The sequence below is a fragment of the Bos mutus genome, chromosome 5 (assembly GCF_027580195.1).
Source record: "Bos mutus isolate GX-2022 chromosome 5, NWIPB_WYAK_1.1, whole genome shotgun sequence".
Taxonomy (NCBI): Eukaryota; Metazoa; Chordata; class Mammalia; order Artiodactyla; family Bovidae; genus Bos; species Bos mutus.
The window spans coordinates 36349577-36374148 of NC_091621.1; the positions used below are offsets into that span (position 1 = coordinate 36349577).

General features: G+C 38.1%; 1 protein-coding gene across 3 annotated transcripts in view; it reads left to right on the forward strand.

Moving 5' to 3' along the window:
• TMEM117 (transmembrane protein 117) overlaps positions 1 to 24572 on the forward strand; it is a 609728-nt gene that overhangs the window by 534264 nt on the left and 50892 nt on the right. The gene's annotated exons all lie outside the window — the stretch shown is intronic.

Here is a 24572-nt window from a genome sequence, read left to right on the forward strand (position 1 = left end):
AAAAAAAATACTGGAAAGCACAGAACAGAATAAAGAATAAAATCATTTATAATATAATCTTACAGATAAATTCATCATTATTTGTAGACTTTAACTTATATACCCCAAACAGAATCATCCTCTGCATTATTATTGTTTGGTAAAATGCTTTTTTACTTCACAATATTATTAAAATTTTCCATATCATTACATGTTCTTTCAAAAAATTATTTTAATTAATGTATTATAATTTTATCAGTGATGGTATTAACAGATTCCCTATTGTTAAACATTTGTTTCCATTTTATTACTATTTGTGATGCTTCAATGAACATGACATAGTGATTATTTCCTTGAGATAAGTTCTCAGAAGTTGAATTGCTAGGCAAAAAGTGTTGCATGTTATAATGACTTCTAATATGCTCAGCTAAATTGCCCTCTGTAAGTTATTTTCTTTATAATCCCATAATAAGCACCAGAAGGTGACCACTCACCTCAACAGCAAAGAATATTGGATTTGTATTAATAGTTTCCAATTTGATTGGCAAAAAAGAGTATTTTATTTTTATATACATTGCTTTAATTACATATGTCCATGATCATTCATTCAACTCTTAAAACTGGGATTTCTTTTTGACTTTCAGCAAGATAATACAGAACTGTTGATTCTCCAACCACCTTAAGGGGCCTTAGATAGCATAGTCAACTATAAACAAAAACATTCTTCTGCATCTCTCTGCAGTGAAAGATGAATATCCACAACGAGTACAACATACAGAGACCATCAATACCCTCTCTTCATGACAGGTTTTACCACCAAATGGGCTCAAGTCAGATTAAATTTTACTACTGTATCAATGCTGGAAAAATCTTTATTTTCAGAGCTTTTCTACTTCATTATTGAATATAAGGGATGGTAGACATGTAGTAAGGATGGTCATTTTTTCCTTCTCAATTGAATGTTTATATTTATTCTTTTTATAAGTTGGTTGTTCACTTTTTATTAAGATGCTTACTATTTTCTTCATTGGCTGCAATTGCTGTCTGCACATTGAAGATATGACCTCTTTTCTTGTTACATGTATCATAAATATTTGTCCTGAGTTTTATTACTACGATTATCTGCTGGTGTTGTCATACTTGAGTCTGCTCAAGAATCACCTAGCATGTCTGCATGTGGTGAGGAGTGGCTGTGTGTGTGCATGCATACGTGTGTGTGCACATGCATGTTTGATGAAAATTCCTGAGCACTGCTCATAGAAAATACAATATAAAAGGTAAGGATAAGATTCTGGAGTCTGAATCATAGAAGGCCCAAATATGATTCTGATGCAGGTAATCAGAGACTCACATTTTTGTTTGTGGCTGAGTTTGTTCAATTTGCAGCTATTTTCACTTTGCTGCCAAGTCACTTCAGTCGTGTCCGACTCTTCGTAACCCCATGGACTACAGCCTACCAGGCTTCTCTGTCCATGGGATTCTCCAGGCAAGAACACTGGAGTGGGTTGCCATTTCCTTCTCCAATGCATAAAAGTGGAAAGTGAAAGTGAAGTCGCTCAGTCATGTGCGACTCTTAGAGACCCCATGGACTACAGCCCACCAAGCTCCTCCACCCATGGGATTTTCCGGGCAACGGTACTGGAGTGGGGTGCCATTGCCTTCTCCCAATTTTCACTTTAGGTCTGGTGAAATCTATCAATCTTTTCCTTTGTGGGTTCTGCCTGATGCTAAACTGTGGGCACTGTGTTTCAGGAGACATTGACAAACCAGAGAGCGTGCCCAAAGGTCAACAACCAGGATGTTGCGAGAACCAGAATGACAAAGGAATGATGGAGGGAATGGGATGTTTGGCTTAAAGCATAGACTGTAGGAAGGAACATACTGGTTATCTTCCACTGTCAAGTGGAACAAAGCATGTAACCATTCTCTATTGTACCAGAAGGCTGTACTAAGAAGAGTGTGTTGAAGTTCAGAGCATCAGATCCATCTCCCACCTTGAATTTCCTTTTACACAGCATCTCTCATCATGTCACTTCTCTGGAATCTCTTATGGCTCTGGTTGTCTTTAGGAGAACCCTGCATCCTATGAGAGCCCTCCCAACCCCAGCCTCATCCGGCAGCCTCACACTTACTCCTGCGAGCCCTTTCCACAGTCATCAATGTGCTGCCCAAACGAGGGCTTGAATTTTCTCAAAACTCTAGACAGGTTCATGAGTCTTTCCTCCTTCTCAAACCTGAGTTTCACAAGTTATCCGATCTATTAACAGAGATCTTCCCTTCCCTCTGCCCTGAGCCAAATGGCCCAGAATCCTTGGGAGTCCATTTCTCACATGACCTTTTTTCTGAAGTCTCACCACTGTGACCTTACTCAGAAAAAAGTCATTGAAACACTCAAAGATGTGTTTATCTGCTCTTGCATATGTTAATATGTAGTTAATATTTATTAGGTATAGACTAGGTACTGGGGCTACAAAGATGAATAAAATACATATCATTTATTCTAAGATTCTCAACATTTCTGAATATAAGAATTAATGAAAATTAAATGGAAAAGTTTAGTGAATATTTAAAAATTGGAGCAAGGATCACAACTGCATAATTCACATTTTCACAGTTACTGAAATTCAAGTGAATTTATAGTGCATTCAGATATAAAACTATGTTTAAGAGGATAAGTATAAAGGAAAATAATTAAATTTTCCTGACTTATATAGAAGAGTAGCAGCATTGTGTTCTGAATCAAATGCATAATTTTTGCTGAGATGATTAAGTGGAAGATGTTTATGCTTCCATTGGAAATTTGATTGGTGTCATACAGCATGTTAACTGAAAGACATGCTCATTTTTACTTGCTTAGGAATCCTTATAATGTTCAATAAAGCGGCTGCATGTTTTTGCATAACAAAAGAGAATGTGCATAATTAATCAGTGAATGTTGGGATAATGAGCATGTTACGTATTTTAGCATCTGTTATATTTATATTTCATTGTGGCCATTAATGGATAATTTTCCTTTCCACTGTTTAGAAGAAAATTTTTTCTTATTGTTGCACAGCAGTTTGAAGTAGGAGTTGTAGTTTTTCTAGAAGCAAATTACTCAAGCGTATTATTGTATTTGGAGTCACTCCTTCAGATATCAGTGTGCTGTGCAGCTGAAGTTCCGAGTCAGTAAGAAACCCACAATTGGGGGTCAGAAGCTCTCAATATTTTAATCCCATATCTCCACACTTTCAGAGTTGGCTAGAGAGCTGTCATGAAATGCCCATTAAGAAAAATGCATTCCTCAACATTATACACATGAGTTAATTAGCCAGACCCAAGCCTGAACTTCTGTGAAAAGTTCTGTAAACTTCTGTGGAAAAAAAAAATGTGTTTTTCTCTGTAAAGCAGTGAGCCAGCTAAATAATTTCTAACTAGTAGACGTGTCATTCTAATGCAGTTTGACATTATCTCTAGTTGATCAAAAACCCGAGCTTTTTCTCAAGGTGATTAAGAACCCTTTTATGCTTTGACTGTAGAATATCCTGAAAGTTGATACTAATTGTACTAGCTAAGGCTGATTTCCTTTGCAAGTTCCAAAGCAGTGCAGGGTGCACTAGAAGGCGGAAGCCATCATACTTATCTTAGAATCACCACCATTTAGCCAATGTGATGCAGTAAGAGTTCCCATAAATATATACTGAGTTGAATTAACTTCATTTGCCATGGATTATGGAAACTACCAAGAATTTCAGCAAAACTAACCCTGTCAGTTCTACATAGAGTTTGAAGCTTTAAGGAACAGTGCATTTTATTCAGCCAGTAAGTAAATGTAGCTATGAGAAAACTATTAGCTCTTATAGTTCATTCATTCAGCTACTTTTGGAAAACTGTTATATCAGACTAGACATTCTAATTCTAGCCAGGCAAATTCTAGCCAGGCAAAACAAATGTCATAATCAGTGTTATAATCCATAACTAAAAGCTATCTTTGCTTGAGATATGGATCATTTTTCTCTAATGTGCATCTTGAATTTTTGCTACCATTTCAGCTCATTTGTTTTCAGTGAATTCTAGAATCTTCCTTTCATAGAAAGATCTTCTCATTACCAGGGAGTTCAGAGACCATTAAAAAGCCCAGTGTTACGAGGTAAAGGGGAAGTCAGAAATAGTTTTTTTTTTTTTTTTAACTTTACATAATTGTATTAGTTTTGCCAAATATCAAAATGAATCCATCACAGGTATACATGTGTTCCCCATCCTGAACCCTCCACCCTCCTCCCTCCCCATACCATCCCCCTGGGTCGTCCCAGTGCACTAGCCCCAAGCATCCAGTATCGTGCATCGAACCTGGACTGGCATCTCGTTTCATACATGATATTTTACATGTTTCAATGCCTTTCTCCCAAATCTTCCCACCCTCTCCCTCTCCCACAGAGTCCATAAGACTGTTCTATACATCAGTGTCTCTTTTGCTTTTTAAAAGAGAGATTATGAACAAAGTCTGTTGCATCCATGATGCCTTACCTCGATGACTCTTGAAATCAGAGTGAGTTGCTTAAGGAATTTAGGGGAATGATATGATGTCAGAAGTAAGAAAATATATCTTAATATATATAGACACAATTGCATTTCCAAAACTCTAGCTTTGCAGATATGTCACAGAGGCAACTGAGGGGGAGACCAAGACCTTAAAACTGGTGGTAAATGGAAGTGGGACTATCCACCTCAATCAGAACACCTTCCATTTTGTTATGGAAAATGTTATGTTTGTTTGCATATTCCTATACAGTATCTCTCAGAGTTTCACTGTTCAAAATATTTGAACACCACACCTCTAGAACAGTAGACAAACGTAATTTTAAATTATTTATGAAGAAGTGTAAGGGTTTTGAAAAATCAAGCTGCAAACATACAGAATAGAGACTTAGTAACAATAGGCATGAAAACATCTTATTGCTGAATATGAACCATCACCATGCTATGGCTGCCAAGAAACAAACAAACCAAAAAAACTTAATAGGAACTAGGGCTATGCTAAAAGAAATATCAATTCAAATTTGACATGATAAATTCAGTTCTAGTCTGAACTGCTCAGCTGACTTATCCAGAATTGTGTTCAGAAAAATTCCTGTAAAACTGGAACATTTTCAGAAAACTTGTCGAGGATAGTAAAGATTAATACAAAACCTGGAAGAGAAAGTTTTCAACCAAATTAATTTTCTTAAAATACTGAGACACTGATATAAGACAGAGATTTTGTCTTAAAGACAAAGTCCTTAGCCTTATTAAGAGATGGAATTGAAGTTTTTAAAATTCAGACTATGAGAAAAAGAGAAGAGAAGTCCATGATGGGTATGAGTCATAGCTTGGTTTTTCTGGTAATTTTTTTTTATTGTGGCAAAATAATGATAACATAAAATTGACCAATTTAACCATTCAAATGTATAGTTTTGTGGCTTTAACTATATTCACATTATTGTACAATTGACAAAGACTCTCTGCCTGACCGGGCTCCCCATGACTCAGCGGTAAAGAATCTGCCTGTAATTCAGGAGTCACAGGAGATGCAGTTTCCATCCCTGGGTTGGGAAGATCCCTGGAGGAGGGAATGGTGACCCACTCCAGTATTCTTGTCTGGAGAAGTCCACAGATAGAGGAGCCTGGTGGGCTACAGTCCATAGGGTCGCAAAGAGCCGAACACAACTGAAGTGACTTAGCGTACACATAGCACCTACTCTCCTTGACCAGAGCCTAGTAAGCCTTCTCTAAGAGCTCTCCCCTGCTAGACTTCCTGCCTTGGCCTTATGCTCAAGCCTGCCTAGCCCTTTATAGCAAAAATCCTACTACGTCAGCTTAGAGTGACTGCTTGACCTTTATCTAATCACCCCTGGCTGCCTTCTTCAAGGATCCTGTTAAATTGGTTTAGTAAGAATTCCATATCCTTGATGTGTCCTATTAATAATTTTCCATCCACTGACACCACGTCCCACCCTCTTCCCCAACCACTCTGCTCCTTAGATATGAATTCCCATTTGTCTCTACTGTGTTTAGAGTTGCGCCCAATATCTCTTCCCTATTATGCTGGTCTTGGCACCTACTGCAATAGTTCTGAATAAAGCTGCCCTTTTAAGAGCATCAGAATATTTTTTTTGCTAACACAATCATCACCATTATCCATCTCCATAATTTTTTCATGTGAAAAACTGAAACTCTATATTCATTAAACAATAACTCTTCATTCTCACCTCACCTCAGTTCCTGGCATCCACTATGCTACATTCTGTCTGTATGAACTTGACTACACTACATATTTCATAAAAGTAAAATCGTATGATATTTTGCATTTTGTGACTGGTTATTTTCACTTAATACAATATCTTCAAGGTTCATCCATGTTGCACCACATGTCAGAATTCCCCTTTTTTAAGACTGAATAATATTCCCTTGAGAAGAATCAACTCATTGGAAAATGCCCTGATGCTGGGAAAGATTGAGGGCAGGAGGAGAAGCAGGTGACAGAAGTTGAGATAATTGGATGTCATCACTGACTCAGTGGACATGAGGTTAAGCAAACTCTAGGAGATAGTGAAGGTCAGGGAAGCCTGGTGTGCTGCAGTCCATGGGGTCACAAAGAGTTGGATAGAGTTAGCGATTGAACTACAACAGTATTCCATTGTTTGGATATGCCACTTTTGTTCATCCATTCATCCATCACAGAAACTTGAATTGCTTCTACCTTTTGGTTATTGTGAATAGTGCTGTTGTGAACATGGGTGGACAAATATCTACATGAGTCCTTTCAGTTATCTTGTATATATAACACAAGTGGAATTGCCATATCATATAGTAATTCTAATTTAATATTTTGAGGAACTACCATATCAATTTCCACGGTGACTGTACCATTTCCAGTTCCGATCAATAATGCCCAAGGGTTCCAGTTTCCCAAATCTTCTCCAACACTTGCTGTTTTGGGGATTTTGATAATACTCCTTGTAATAGATGTAAAGTAGTTTTCATTTGCATTCCCTAATGATGAGCCATCTTTTTTGGGTGTTAGTTCTAAAAGGTCTTGTAGGTCTTCATAGAACCGTTCAACTTCAGCTTCTTCAGCATTACTGGTTGGGGCATAGACTTGGATTATTGTGATATTGAATGGTTTGCCTTGGAAACAGACAGAGATCATTCTGTCATTTTTGAGATTGCATCCAAGTACTGCATTACGGACTCTTTTGTTGACCATGATGGCTACTCCATTTCTTCTGAGGGATTCCTGCCCACAGTAGTAGATATAAGGGTCATCTGAGTTAAATTAACCCATTCCAGTCCATTTTAGTTCGCTGATTCCTAGAATGTCTACATTCACTCCTGCCATCTCTTGTTTGACCACTTCCAATTTGCCTTGATTCATGGACCTGACATTCCAGTTTCCTATGCAATATTGCTCTTTACAGCATCAGACCTTGCTTCTATCACCAGTCACATCCACAGCTGGGTATTGTTTTTGTTTTGGCTCCATCCCTTCATTCTTTCTGGAGTTATTTCTCCACTGACCTCCAGTATCATGAGAAACGCTGGACTGGAAGAAACACAAGCTGGAATCAAGATTGCAGGGAGAAATATCAATAACCTCAGATATGCAGATGACACCACCCTTATGGCAGAAAGTGAAGAGGAACTCAAAAGCCTCTTGATGAAAGTGAAAGAGGAGAGTGAAAAAGTTGGCTTAAAGCTCAACATTCAGAAAACAAAGATCATGGCATGTGGTCCCATCACCTCATGGGAAATAGATGGGGAAACAGTGGAAACAGTATCAGACTTTATTTTTTGGGGCTCCAAAATCACTGCAGATGGTGATTGCAGCCATGAAATTAAAAGATGCTTACTCCTTGGAAGGAAAGTTATGACCAACCTCAATAGCATATTCGAAAGCAGAGACATTACTTTGCCAACAAAGGTCCGTCTAGTCAAGGCTATGGTTTTTCCTGTGGTCATGTATGGATGTGAGAGTTGGACTGTGAAGAAGGCTGAGCACCCAAGAATTGATGCTTTTGAACTGTGGTGTTGGAGAAGACTCTTGAGAGTCCCTTGGACTGCAAGGAGATCCAACCAGTCCATTCTAAAGGAGATCAGCCCTGGGATTTCTTTGGAAGGAATGATGCTGAAGCTGAAACTCCAGTACTTTGGCCACGTCATGCAAAGAGTTGACTCATTGGAAAAGCCTCTGATGCTGGGAGGGATTGGGCGCAGGAGGAGAAGGGGGCAACAGAGGATGAGATGGCTGGATGGCATCACTGACTCGATGGACGAGAGTCTGAGTGAATTTCAGGAGTTGGTGATGGACAGGGAGGCCTGGCATGCTGCGATTCATGGGGTCGCGAAGAGTCGGACATGACTGAAAGACTGAACTGAACTGAACTGCATGATGAGCCATTCTTGTTTTTCTTTAAAGTTATAAACATTTTTGTATCAGTTAAAAGAAAAGCTTTATTTCTGAGTTATTTAGAGTTCTGCCTCCTAATAACGCTAGGATTCCTATAACCTCCTAGGGAGGTTAGTTCTTACTTACAGTAAGTTCCTATACTGTAAGACACCTCTGTCCAATAGAAATACAATGTGAATGATCTATATAATTTTAAGTTTTATAGTAGCCATATTTTTAAAAAGAAATATATAAATTAATTTTAATAATATATTTGAATACAATATATCTAGAAAACTATCATTTTAACTTGTAATCCATATAAAACTTAAGGTGTTTTATATTCCTTTTTAATGCTAAGTCATTAGTGTGTAGTTTCTACTGATTTGTTGTTGCTGTTCAGTTGCTCAGTCATGTTCAACTCTTTGCTACCCCATGGGCTGCAGCACGCCAAGCTTCCTTGTCCTTCACCATCTCTTGGAGCTTGCTCAAACTCATTATCCACTGAGCTTGTCCACTGAGTCAGTGATGCCATCCAACCATCTTTTCTTCTTTCATCCCCTTCTCCTCCTGCCTTCAATCTTTCCCAGCATCAGTGTCTTTTCTATTGAGTCAGCCCTCTGCATCAAGCAGTCAAAGTATTGGAGTTTCAGCTTCAGCATCAGTCATTCCAATGAATATTCAGAACTGATTTCCTTTAGGATTGACTGGTTTGATCTCCTTGCAGTCCAAGGGACTCTCAAGAGTGTTCTGCAACACCATAGTTCGAAAGCATCAATTCTTTGGTGCTCAGCCTTCTTTCTTAATTCTACTAATAGCATATCTCAATTCTTACTGTCCCAATTTCAAATACTCAATAGCCCCATGAGTACTTGGGGCTATTAGCCCCCAATAGCTAGGGGCTACATATTGTATAGGTCTAAGCTCTTGATTATAATTAAATACTCACTAAAATTATGAAAAATTTGAAGACAAGAACAACCAGTTATCAATACATGGAAACAGTGAGAGACATTATTTTTGGGGGCTCCCAAACTCACTGCAAATGGTGACTGTGGTCATGAATTTAAAAGATGCTTGCCCCTTGGAAGAAAAGCTATAACCAACTTAGACAGCATATTAAAAAGCAGAGACATTACTTTGCCAACCAAGGTACATCTAGTCAAAGCTATGGTTTTTCCAGTAGTCATATATGGATGTGAGAGTTGGACCATAAAGAAAGCTGAGCACCAAAGAATTGGTGCTTTTGAACTGTGGTGTTGGAGAAGACTCTTGAGAGTCCCTTGGACTACAAGGAGATCCAACCAGCCCATCCTAAAGGAAATCAGTCCTGAACATTCATTGGAAGGACTGATGCTGAAGCTGAAAATCCAATACTTTGGCCACTTGATGTGAAGAAACTGACTCATTGGAAAAGACCCTGATGCTGAGAAAGATTGAGGGCAGGGAAAGAAGGGGATGACATAAGATGAGATGGTTGAATGGCATCACGGACTCGATGGACATGAGTTGAGTAAACTCCAGGAGTTGGTGATGGACAGGAAAGCCTGGCATGCTGAAATCCATGGGCATCACAAAGAGTCAGACATGACTGAGCTACTGAACTGAATATACAGAAATCCCGTATACATGGGCAGCTCTTGGGTAGATGAGGACATATTACCACCTTGCCACCATCCACATGTTGACCGCACATAACCCTGCCTGCTGCCATACTCTCAGGTCAAAGGAAACCTCTTTCTGGACAATAGCAGCCAGAGGGTCTCCATTTCGTTATGTTACTGTAAGGTCACAGTACTATTTTATACTATTTTACATTTCTTTAAAACTCATAGTATCTCAACAGCTAAATTGTAAAATGTGGTTCAGCTAGTATGAACCACAAATTCTTTGATTGCCCAGGAACCAGTATATAAACAAAGTTTGGAATCATACCATTTGTGAATTGGTCAGTTTCTGTATAGAGGGACTTCTTCAATATTTGATTTGTAGATCAAATAAAGGCTAAAGCCTAATTTTTCCCCTATTGGCATGATTTTTAAGATTTCTCTTTTCTTTGGACAAATTTTAAAGTCTTTGTTGAATTTGCTACATTATTGCTTCTGGGTTTTTTTTGTTTTTTTGGCCATGAGGCATGTGGAATCTTAGCTCCACAACCAGGATTTAAACTGGGACCCCCTGTATTAGAAGGCGAAGTCTTAACCACTGGACTACCAGGAAGTCCTGGCATGCTTATTTTAAGTTTGTCCTTTCCTTTTTCTTTTTTTCCTGTAGCCAACGAGTCACAGAAGTGGTGCCTTTCAAATTTCTTGATTGTCTAAGTGTCTTTTTAATCTCTGCAGAAGCAAAGGCACTATAGTATAAACACAGCACCATGGGTGCCAAATCAGAAACTGTCACATGACATAGTAGGTCGTCCGAGATCCTTGTCAACTTTAATAATACAAATATTTCATGAGCCAAGAGTCCCCTTTGGGGCCAGCCTAACACTAATAGCTGTTAAGCTCTAGCCCATTTCAGTGTTCCTCAGGGTTTCATATTTGTTTTTTCTATGTTCAGCCTGCATGCCGAACAGTTAAAGAGCTTTTAAACAATTAAGAAGGAACCTCTTGTCAATTTAAGCTTAACTGTTGACAGTTTGGATCACAGGGTAATTGTTCATGAATTAATGATGCAGTGAGGTTCATTGAAATTGAACAGACAGTATTGACTACCTTTCTACCCTTCCTATAGAAGTCAACATTTTTTACTACTCACAGTGTCGGATACCCTTTCTTGTACACTGGATTTCTCCCTCCCATCCAGAGGGAAGCTGTCTGGGGACTAGATCCCTGCCTGCTGCCACGCTTCTGTCCCTCAGGGCATCCAGCTCCACCACAATGCTCAATGACACTTACCCATGGACTGACAAGGAAATTTTTCATTCTTATCACCTTGGGCAAATGGGTTTTACCTATGCTTCCAAAAATAGATTTAGCTCATTAAAGTAATATTAACTCAATAATTATATGAATGCCTGCTGCTGCTGCTAAGTCGCTTCAGTTGTGTCCAACTCTGTGCAACCCCATAGACGGCAGCCCACCAGGCCCCCCTGTCGCTGGGATTCTCTAGGCAAAGATACTGGAGTGGGTTGCCATTTCCTTCTCCAATGCATGAAAGTGAAAAGTGAAAGTGAAGACACTCAGTCGTGCCCGACTCTTAGCGACCCCATGGACTGCAGCCTATCAGGCTCCTCCATCCATGGGATTTTCCAGGCCTAGAAGGAAATGGCAACCCACTCCAGTGTTCTTGACTGGAGAATCCCAGGGACAGAGGAGTCTGGTGGGCTGCCGTCTATGGGGTCGCACAGAGTTGGACACGACTGAAGTGACTTAGCAGTAGCAGCAACCAAGAATCAACTCTGTGCTGGAGGCATCACAGTTACTAACTTATCACATAAATCAGGCACTGATTATTCTTCTGTTACATGTATGTAAACTGAGGCCCAGTGAAGGCACACTCTGCATGGGTCCCTTCCCAGCCCTGGGGCAATGAGGAACATAAGGAACATCTCTGGGCTCTGGCTCCCCTTAGTTAAATGATGGGGTCAGCAACCTGCTATCAAGTGTTGCTGTAAGAAATAAATTACGTAATGTTTTATTTTAATCCCTTTTCTTCTTTTCTTCACTTTGCAGAAATGGAATAAGTTTTTGCAGAGCATTTCACTTCTTAATAGAAGGTGAAAAAAAATCTCCTCATTTAGACTAATGAGCCAGTCTTTCACTGTGTTATACCAGATTGTTCTGTATCAAAGAACTGGGCCAAATGAAACTAAAACTAAATGTGCTTATTTAAGACTGTCTTTAAATATTTTTTAATAATATGACCACTAATGAAATTGTTCTGTAGAACCCTACTGTAGTTTAAGTTAAAATTTATGACCCCAGCATCATTAATATATAGGATCTCAGGCACTAACATAATCCTATGAAATTTCTTTTAGGCAGAATGAATTTATAGCCAAAGGCTTGTAAAAATGATATTAAACTACATATACATAAATGTATATACTTGGACTTCCCTCGTAGCTCAGTTGGTAAAGAATCTACGTGCAATGCAGAAGACCTGGGTTTGATCCCTGTGTCAGGAAGATCCCCTGGAGGAGGAAATGGCAACCTACTCCAGTAGTCTTATCTGGAGAATCCCATGGACAGAGAAGCCCGGCAGGCTACAGTTTATGGGGTTGCAAGAGTCGAACATGACTTAGTGACTACACCACCACCATACGTAAATGTAGAATTATATCACTATGGAAATATTGATATTCCATTTATATTGAATACTATTTATTTCTAGTCAGGCATTTGAGTGTGTGTATACATAGTTTTAACTAATACCAGAGGATTTTAAATATCTGTAACTTTAAATTATCTTAATAATAATTTTGTGTAAAGCTATACCTTTTCAGTTGCAACTGATACTAGCAAATTTAAAATAGGTCTTTGTGTATTGACAGTTTTATTATCATGTTATATATATTTTTATTATAATTGATAAGTGTTATAGATTACTAGAGAGTGTTGCTTAATATTTCCAAACCAACAAACAATTGTGTTGTCAAAAACAGCTCAGGCAACTTGCACATCTTTCACCTCTCTGAGACTGTGTTGTTCTTACTGGAAGTGTCTCTGATCAACCACTCCCAAGTTTCTTGCTTCAGACCGCAGATCACTTGTTTGATAAGTACCTATTAAATGCCAACAATATGCCAGGCCTGGGGCATTAAATGTGGTGGATAAAAATGGCATTGCCCTTTTGGAGCCTGGAGTCTAGTGGCAGAACTAGGTATTAATCAATGAAGTATAGAAATATATACAAAAGAACAAACTATGGTGATTTTTCTTATGGAAAAGTACAAGAAGATATGAGAATGTTGAAAGGCAGGACCTGGTATGATCTGCAGAGCTTGATTACAGATTACCTCTCTAACCAATCAACTAGGTGAAGAAGGTACTATAGGGAAAGACATAGGGCTTTGCATGGATATAAGCTTGATTTTCAAATATGCCTTCCTTGTCCTGAGATAGATTGCTTAAATTATCTGAAATCTCAATTTTCTCATTTATAAAAGGATTTTGTTGTATTTACCCCAACACAGCTCTTTAAGACTGTAAACTAGATTTGTTAGTGCCTGGCATACAACAAGCACTAAGTAAATAATAGTGTCCTTTCTCTCCATTGCTCCTTTGATGACAAACTTTTTCTTAACACCTAAAAAAAATTGCATTCTTCTTCTTAAATATTCTTACAAATTCTATCCAAGTCAAAGACAGGTAATTACAATATAGAATTTTACCTGTGGTGGAAATACTGGTGTTCAATTTACCACATTTTATTTCAAGTCAAGTGTTTGACCAGGAGTGTAATTAAGGGCATGGATTCATTGACTTTAGGAAAATAGCATTATACATGTCATTAGCTTGCCTGAGTAAAGTCATGTGTCTTAATGGAAAACCCACCAAACTAAGAGCTAGGAGAATGTGATTGCAAGTGAGATGCTTGAAAAGTCAGGGTGCAGCTCTGGGCCTCAGGCCAATTCCAAATCCCTTCTAGCTCAATCATCATAGGAAGCTGAAAAATTAAATTAGGGCCTGTTTCACATGGTTGACTCTTATTCTTTCTGGGATTCTTAACTTAAGGGTCACCTCCTCTGAGAAACCTGCTCTGAGTACCCAAGGTTTGGTCTGTTGTCAGTCCCCCAGGCCCCCTAAAAAGAACAGGCCACTGTTTACTGAATGTGTGTGCACAGGACTGAACCTTCCCCACACTATGTTCTCTGTGAGCAGGCGAATAGTACCCCCCTCACATCTGAGCTTGACACAGTGCCTGACATTTAATAGGCACCACACTGCCAAGAGAGTATTTGGTGTATCACCTAAGACAGAAAAAAGATCACCAGTTATGTGCTTAGCACCATAAAAATGTTCTGAAAAACCATGTAGGCTGAACTTTCACCTTAAGGAAGTTATAGTCAAGGAAGAGAGCAAGACTAAAACACAATCAAAAATCAGATACTATAAGAAGGGCATCATAAAATGAGGTATGAAAACTGAAAGAGAGTTGACAGAGTAGAAAAAGGAATAGACAGAACACATGGGAAGATAATGAGTATGTCCAGCAGGATGCATGGTAGTTAGTGGTGGGAGCTGAAGCCTGAAGTCAAGTTATGAAGGGTCTTGAAAATCAAGAGGAGCCATTTACAATTTTTAGAAGTTTCATACATATGATTTCATATAATCCTATAATAATCCTTTTTAAAAATCCTCTACTAATATTCTCCCCCCCCTCCTCTCCCCTCAGGGAACCACTACTTTGTTCTCTGCATCTGTGAAGTCTGCTTCTTTTTTGTTTTATTTACTATTTTTTAGGTTCCATATATCATAAAGTGATATCAAGTGATGTTATAAAGTGTCTGATCTATCTTACTTATTGTGAAAGTGAAAGAAAAAGTGTTAGTCACTCAGTCACGTCTGACTCTGCGACCCCATGGCCTGTAACACACCAGGCTCCTCTGTGCCCTCCAAGTCCGTATATGTTGCTGCAAATGGAAAAATATCATTCTTTTTTATGGACAAGTAGCATTCCATTGTGTGTACATGTGTGTGTGTGTATGGATGTATACCACATCTTTGTCCATTTATCTGTTGATGGATGCTTAAAGTGCTTAAATACTTTGCAGTTGTAAATAACACTGCCATGAATATTGAGGTACATGTAACTTTTTCTGGAGTTCTTTGGATATAAACCCAGGAGTGGAATTGCTGGGTCACATGGAAATTCTATTTTTACATTTTGGAGAAACGTCCATAAAGTTTTCCACAGTGTCTGAACCAATTTACATTTTCACCAGCATAGTAGGAGGGTTCCCTTTTCTCCACATCCTTGCCAACGTTCATTACTTGTATTCTTTTTGATGATAGCCATTCTGACAGGTGTGAGATAACATCTCATTGTGGTTTTGATTAGCATTTCCCTGCTGATTAGTGATGTTGAACATCTTTTCAAGTGCCTAGAATTTAAAGAATCTTTCATTCAAGAAAAAGAAATCTCACAAAAACCGTAATAAGGCAAGTTAGGAGAAGCTTTAGAAGGAAGGTGATCACAATAAATAATGAGTCATTTGAGTGGCCTTATCTTTTGACAGAAAATTAAATAGGTGAGCATTATCTCACTCAGCCATGTCTGACTGTTTGTGGCTCCATGGACTGTAGCCCCACCACGCTCCTTTGTCCATGGAATTCTCCAAGAAAAAGTCCTGGTGGGTAGCCATTCCCTTCTTCAGTGGATCTTCCTTACCCAAGGATTGAACCCAGGTCTCCTGCACTGCAGGCAGATTCTTTACTGTCAGAGCCATGAGGGAAGCCCCTTTAAGTACAGCATGGGAACAAAAGAAAGTTGTTATTGTTCAATTGCTCAGTCATATCCAACTCTTTGAGACCCCATGGACTGCAGGCTAGCCTGTCCTTCACCATCTCCTGGAGTTTGCTCAAACTCTTATACATGGAGTCAGTGATGCCATCCACCCATCTCATCCTCTGTGATGCCCTTCTCCTGCCTTCAGTCTTTCCCAGCATCGGGGTCTTTTCCAATGAGTCGGCTCTTCGCATCAGGTGGCCCAAGTATTGGAGCTTCAGCTTCAGCATCAATCCTTCCAATGAATATTCAGGACTGATTTCCTTTAGGATTGACTGGTTTGATCTTATATCCCAAGGGACTCTCAGGAGTCTTCTCCAACACCACAGTTCAAAAGCATCAACTTTTCAGTGCCCAGCCTTCTTTATGGTCCAACTCTCACATCCATACATGACTACTGGAAAAACCATAGCTTTGACTATACAGACCTTTGTCGGCAAAGTAATGTGTCTGCTTTTTAATATGCTGTCTAGGTTTGCCATAGCTTTTCTTCTAAGGAGCAAACGTCTTTTAATTTCATGGCTCCAATCACCATCTGCAGTGATTTTGGAGCCTAAAAGACTGAAGTCTGTCACTGTTTCCTTTGTTTCCCCACCTATTTGCCATGAAGTGTTGGGACCAGATGCCACGATTGGTTTTTTGAATGTTGAGTTTTAAGCCAGCTTTTTCACTCTCCTTTCACCTTTATCAAAATACTCCTTAGTACCTCTTCACTTTCTGTCATAAGGGCAGTGTCATCTGCGTATCTGAGGTTATTGATATTTCTCCCAGCAATCTTGATTCCAGCTTGTGCTTCATCCAGCCTGGCATTTCACAGAATGTACTCAGCATATAAGTTAAATATGCTGCTGCTAAGTCACTTCAGTTGTGCCCAACTCTGTGCGACCCCATAGATGGCAGCCCACCAGGCTCCCCCATCACTGGGATTATCCAAGCAAGAACACTGGAGTGGGTTGCCATTTCCTTCTCCAATGCATGAAAGTGAAAAGTGAAAGTGAAGTCGCTCAGTTGTGTCCAACTCTTAGTGACCCCATGGACTGTAGCCTACCAGGCCCCTCCATCCATGGGATTTTCCAAGCAAGAGCACTGGAGTGGGTTGCCATTTCCTTCTCCAATTCATGAAAGTGAAAAGTGAAAGTGAAGTCGCTCAGTCGTGTCCCACTCTTAGCGACTCCATGGACTGCAGCCTACCAGGCTCCTCCATTAAATATGCAAGGTGACAATATACAGGTTTGACATACTCCTTTCCCAATTTTGAACCAGTCCGTTGTTCCATGTTTGATTCTAGCTGTTACTTCTTGACCTCCTTACAGGTTTCTCAGGAGGCAGGTAAGGTGTTCTGGGATTCCCATCTCTTTAAGAATTTCCTACCATTTGTTGTGATCCACACAGTTAAAGGCTTTAGGGTAGTCAAGGAAGCAGAAGTAGATGTTTTTCTGTGATCTGGAGGATGTTGACAATTTGATCTCTGGTTCCTCTGCCCTTTTTAAATGCAGCTTGTACATCTGAGAGATCTTGGTTCACATACTAGCTTGGAGGATTTTGAGCATTACCTTGCCAGCATGTAAAATGAGGGCAATTTTGTGGTAGTTTGAACATTCTTTGACATTGCCCTTCTTCGGGATTGGAATGAAAACTGACCTTTTCCAGTCCTGTGGGCACTGCTGAGTTTTCCAAATTTGCTGGCATATTGAGTGCAGAATTTTTACAGCATCATCTTTTAGGGTTTGAAATAGCTCAACTGGAATTCTATCACCTCCCCTAGCTTTGTTTGTAGTGATTCTTCCTAAGGCCCACTTGACTTCACACTCCAGGATGTCTGGCTCTAGGTGAGTGATCACACCATTGTGGTTATCTGGGTCATTAAGATTTTTTTGTATAGTTCTTCCATGTATTCTTGCCACCTCTTCTTAATATCTTCTGTGTCTGTTAGGTCTATATTGTTTCTTCCCTTTATTATGTTTTTTGCATGAAATATTCCCTTGGTATTCTGATTTTCTTGAAGAGATTTTTAGTCTAGTTTAATCCCTAAAAGAAAGTAAGGATTAGAAATACAAAGAGTTAAGGGATAGAGGGGGAAAAAAAGCCACTCATTTGATTCAGAATTTATACCAGCTTTGACTCAGACTTTTTTAAGTTTTTTACATCAGTTGTGTTTAAATATTTTAATAAAGAAAAAACCTAGAGGCACATATATTTGATGGATTTAGTAATGTGGGCCTCTGGTGGCATTGAACATGAAACTTACATGCTCATAATAAAGTTTCTAGAAGTTTAAGGTAAATTCTTAGGATAGTACGTACATGCTAATTCAGTAGTGTCCAACTCTTTGCAACGCTATGGACTGTAGCCTGCCATACTCCTCTGTCCATGAGGATTCTCCAGGCAAGAATTCTAGAGTGGGTTGCCTTGCTCTCCTCCAGGGGATCTTCCAAACCCAGAACTGAACCTGTGTCTCTGAAGTCTCCTGCCTTGGTGGGTGAGTTCTTCACCACTAGTGCCTCCTGGGAAGCCCTCTTAGGATAGAATAAAGTCTAAAAGAAGTAAGACAATGAACAAGGTCATTTTAGAATAATACTTTTTATTTAAATCATGTTCTTATTATCTAACTCACGCCCATTTCTTTTACCTCATTGATCATCTTAGCAGTTCAAGCAGGTGGAGTACCATTTACAGAAAAACAGATACTCAGAGAGATTAGTTGTCATGTTCAGGATCATCTAGGTAATGCAGAGTCAGGATTAAAAGGAAGAATTTCTGAATTTCAAATCTGTATCATTAAAGTTAAAACTAAAATTTATTAAATAGTAGCAGTGTTATGCATGCATGCTCAGTCACTAAGTCATGTCCCACTCTTTTGTGACCTCACGAGGAGCCCGCCAGGTTCCTCTACCCATGGAATTTTCCAGACATGAATACTGGAGTGGGCTGCCATTTCCTCTTCCAGAGGATCTTCCCAACCCAGGGACTGAACCTGCATCTCTTACATCTCCTGCATTGGCAGGCAGATTCTTTACCACTGCACCACCTGGGGATATGTTTTCCTATAAATAGAGTGAATTTAAGACATGGCAATCAACATGTTTAACTTAATTTCTTGAGTTCTGTTAGCTGATTCATAATTTTTGGCCAGAGAACAACGCAGGTGACAATTTCTTGCCAAATACTTTAGGGTAGTCCATGTAGTATTTGTGCTGAAGAGGACAGATCCTGGGCTCAGATTTGCTGGGATAAACCCTGATCCCCATTTACTAATTTGTTATCTTATGCAAGTTTCTTAACCTCTGTAAGTCCTATTGTCTTTGTTTGTAAAAAGTGGATAGTAATAATAATAAACTTTATGATTCTTTTAAAATAGAGGAATAAATAAATGAATTGATGATAAGGAATAAAAAGTTCTCATGCAAGCTAAACAACTGTTGTACATATATTTTATACCTAGGTACAGACATACATGTATTTCCTATTTGCCATGAACTACTAATTTGTATTTTAGGACATGTCTAATCCATTTCATTTTCTAACCATCACTATAGATATCACACAGTTTTTCAGGAAAATAGAATGCAAGCTTTTATGACATTTTACTGATTTTTAGTGATTTGTGTTGATTAATGAAGTTTTTTTGGAAACCAGAAGCAAATAATTCCTAGATTCCTGGTTTTGGGTTTTAAAGCACTCCATTAGGCATTGGAAAAGCTTGAAAGTTACATTTTAAAGGCTTTTCTTTTTAAACTAAGCCTTTATTTTCCCAATAAGGTCTATATGTAAAATATGATATCACTCATGAGTAAGTACATATTGGTAAGTACCTGAGTAAGAGCACTTTATGACTATACTTTATAAATGTTTCAGTTCAGTTCAGTTCAGTCGCTCAGTCGTGTCCGACTCTTTGCAACCCCATGAATCCCAGCACGCCAGGCCTCCCTGTCCATCACCAACTCCTGGAGTTCACTCAGACTCACGTCCATCGAGTCCGTGATGCCATCCAGCCATCTCATCCTCTGTCGTCCCCTTTTGAGCTTTTAAGTTATTATTTGAAACTCAACCCCTTCAGTAACTTCTACTCCTTTCTGCTGTGTATAATATTCCTTTGTGGTTGTGGGAACTTGTAGAAAACACCTCATGGCATCCAGTAGAATAAGAATGTACCAGAGCTGCTGGGAGGGGCTGAAGAGGCACAAGGAGGTGGAGGGGGTGATCCCAGTTCTTGTCAATCATAGCCTCCATCCTTGAGAGACACCCTCTGCTGTAGACTGGAAACCTGACTCTGTATTTTGAAAGGACCAAATCACACATTTGTCTGCAAAGGAAAATAATATATCTTCTGATGGAGATGGGGACAACCAGCCTTGCAAGAGATCCTTAGGAGTCAGAGTCACAGCATGTATGCCATTCTAACACCCACATTTCACATCTAACTGTATCTCAAAAGCCAGTGGATACACTTAATACTTTATTCCTATATTCTTTTCATCATAAAAATGACTATTAAGTTGTTAGTACATCTTATAATTGAGTTTATGTGTTTATGTGTAAATATATTTATTGTATTTATTAGATATATGCTTTATATAGACACATAGGCATTCAAAATATTTTGGCGTTGAGAAGTGCAAAATAGTTTGGACAAAATTGTATAAATTAAGTGTTGATAAATATATGTGCAGTCTAACAATATTTCATTCCTTTGCAACTGACAGAACAGAGAAAGCAGCTATGAATGATTAAGAACCACTGATCTATGATGGGGAAATGCTGGCAATATTTAAAATAGATAAATTTTTGATTTTAAGGGATACTATAGGTGTTACGTTAGAACTGAGATTTGTAGAAATTTGTTTGTAAAATATTTTTATAATAAGCATTTTTTAAAATGTATTGAAACAATTATTTTATAAAATGGGTCTTGACCTCCTAGGAAATTGTGAATTATTTGAGAAATTTAACACAACATCTTGATCTAAATTAAGGCAAAGAAATGTGGGATAGGTGTGAGCATAGCTTAGTGGGTTCAGAACTGATTGAAGATTGGACTTAATATGTTAATTTAAAAAAATCAATGTCAGTCTTTAATGTGATTTCTAAAGGTTTGCAGCAGACTTTTATTTTTAATCCTCTCCTATTTAACTTCTTTCTAAGTAAATTGCATTCTGGTCAAATTTGCAGATGAAACTAACTTGAAAGGTATAGATAATATATTGGATTATAAAACTCTAGCCCAAATCTAACAAGATGAAACTTAACAGAAGTAAAAGGTGGCTTCTACTCTTTAAAAACACACATGTGTGTGTGCACACAGAGACACACATGAAAAAGATGGTGGAAAACAGGTTTTAAAGTAACATGTATCAATATAGAACATTTTTCTAAAACAGTGGATGGATAGTGGATATTTATTTACTATAAATTGGCTTTTTCAAAGCAGGAAGCTAAAGGAACTAAGGAGGAAAAAATAGACCATAAAATTATAAATAAGAAGAGTAAATAACCATGAATATAGAGGAAATTAAAGGAATTTCAAAAGTATTTCAAAAGCATTGTGCAAATATATTTGTAGATGTGCACATAGGCACACACATTTTCAAAAGCCAACAACATACTTAATGGCTAAATATTAGAATTCTAAATGCATTGCCTTTCAATTTAGGAACAAGATAAGGGTGTTCTATCATTAGAGTTGGTTGGCAGATAACAGAAGCCATTCTAACTAATATTAGTATTTAGATATGGTCACATGGCAGAAGTGATTATGAAATGGTTTGAAGACTGTGGAGCAAGATCTAGGCTTAGCTTAGTCCGTCACCCAGAATTCCCGTCTAAAACTGGCCTACCAGGAGAGCTGCTGCCACCATTGGGATTACGAAGTAGGGGAAATCCAGCAATCTCAACAGCTGGCTCCACGACCACACCATCTCAGGTATGACCTATGACAGCAAAACAAATGCTCTGCCCGCTACCTCTCAATACCTACAAAAGAAGGCATTAGACACAGGGTCTCTGTATGATTGAGAAAACCGCAGAACGTCTATGATGGTGCTCCTGGTTTACAGTATCAACAGACCAGAAGCACAGCACAATTTGCCTCGCTTCCACCCTCCAAATCTCATGAGGAGACATTTTCTTCTTTTCAGTGTGAGCTAGATTATAGGTTGGATCTAAGGAACTAAGCTAAAGGCTTAGTTTCCTAGCCTCTAGCAAGCAATAAGTCATTTTAAAAAGGGAATGAAATGGCCATGATTGGAACGATCTAAAACATCTGCTGTACTATAATTCCATTGCTTAGGAAATGGTAGCCAAATAAATTAACCAAGAGAAAGAAATCAGAAGTATAAAGAAAGAAGCAGAATTATCATGTTTTTGGTTAGTAGGGTCATATGCTCAGAAAACCAAGAGAATCAGAACAAACAAAACTAGAAACAGTGTTAGAAATATATTTGGTCTTAAAATTAATATATAGAAATCAAATAGCTTTTCTATAATCAGTAACCACTTAGACAATATAATGTTATCCCATTTATAAGTGCAACCACCACAACAAAAGATATACCAACTCCCATAAAGTTAATAAAAATGTTTCTGTGAAGAAGGTCTTGAAAATTCCTGCTAGAAATATGTATAAATATATATAAGAAATATTAAAATTCTGGTGATATTGAATCTTGCTATTAAAAGCAGGCTTCCTAGGTAGCACAGTGGTAAACAATCCTCCTGCCAATGCAGGAGAGGCAAGAGACACTTATTTGATCCCTGGGTCAGGAAGATCCCCTGGAGAAGGAAATGGCAGCCCACTCCAGTATTCTTGCCTGGAGAATCCCATGGACAGAGGAGCCTGGTGGGCTACAGTCCATGGGGTCGCAAAGAGTCAGACACGACTGCACAACTGAGCACGCGTTCAAAGCAGGACATGTTTTTACATTGCTTTTTCTTATATATATTTATAAATTATATATAATATGAATATAATTATTCATATATTCATATATAAGTAATAATAAATGTAATGTATAGTATTATATAATTAATTGTATAATATTTCATATTAATAATTATATAATAATATATAATATTTTTATATTATAAATATATTATTTTATAACAATAAAATATAATTATATGTTTACATGTTGTAAATATATTTTAATAATAATATATAAATAAATATATATTGTTAATATTAATAAAACAAATATGTTTAGATATTATAGGTTTTTATATATTTATATATTATATAATAATTAATTATATATGATATATAATAAACATAAATATATAACATATAATTTATAAATATATATAAGAAAAAAACATGTTCTGTTTTAAATAGCAAGGTTCAATATCACCAGTATTTTAATGTTTTTTAATCATATGTAAGATATATAAATATATAATACATGTATTACAGTATATATATATATTTTTTTTTTCCCAAATCAATAAGATTTTTTGGACCTGACAATTCTACATTTTTGAAAAAAAATATATGTGCAAAATTAGCTGTGAATATCTGAGCCAGATATTAAAATACATCATGAAACCATAATTAAAATAGTTTCTGCATTAAGAAGTAATAGAAATTCACTGGATTAAGGTAGAGATTTAGAACACATCTAAAAGATATATAGAAATAATCTAATGTAAAATGAAGTTGATATTTCACATCAGTGGGGAAAAAATAAATTATTCAATAACGGCTGAGGTAACAGGCTAGGTGTTTGCAAAAAAAAAAAATAGAATTGGATCTCAACCTAAATATTTAACACCAGAATCACTTCTAAGTGAAATCAATATATTAAGGAGAAAAATTAGTAAAAGACATAGTTGATAATGTAAATGGGTAGTAAACATTAAGGAGAAGGCACTGGCAACCCACTCAAGTACTCCTGCCTGGAAACTCCCATGGACGGAGGAGCCTGCTAGGCTGCAGTACGTGGGGTCGCTAGGAGTCGGACACGACTGAGCGACTTCCCTTTCATTTTCCACTTTCATGCATTGGAAAAGGAATTGGCAACCCACTCCAGTGTTCTTGCCTGGAGAATCCCAGGGACGGGGGAGCCTGGTGGGCTGCCGTCTATGGGGTCGCACAGAGTCAGACACTACTGAAGCGACTTAGCAGCAGTAAACATTAAAGGAGATTCAACTTCACTCATAACTTAGGAAAAAACAATCAAAGTAAAGATCATTCATTTTTTGCCCATCAGATATAAAGGCCATAGGACCTCATTTATGAACACTGTAATCTGGCTATAATTGCTACTTTTCTGGAAAGGTTAGCCAGTATCACCACAACTCTATTTTAGCACATTTACCTACTCACTTTTTAGCCAATTTCCAGCTATGAAGGCCTTTCCTGTTAAAATATATGAGGCTTGAGGAAGAAACAGCTCATCTCTAGCCATTTAATTACTTAGCTGTGCATGTAAAGAATTTGTTTTCTTAAGAGATACCATGTAGTTGCCTTTGCTGGGGTGGTGGAGGGGCAGTGGAGGCGGTGGAGTGGTGCTGGGGGGGAGATGTGGGCTAGAGGCTTTGAAGGAGGGGAGGGATTGTTTTTAAATTAGAGGCATCCAGTACTCTTGCCTAGAAAATCCCATGGACGGAAGAGCCTGGTAGGCTGCAGTCCATGGGGTCGCTAAGAGTCGGACACGACTGAGCGACTTCATTTTCACTTTTCACTTTCATGCACTGGAGAAGGAAATGGCAACCCACTCCAGTGTTCTTGCTTGGAGAATCCCAG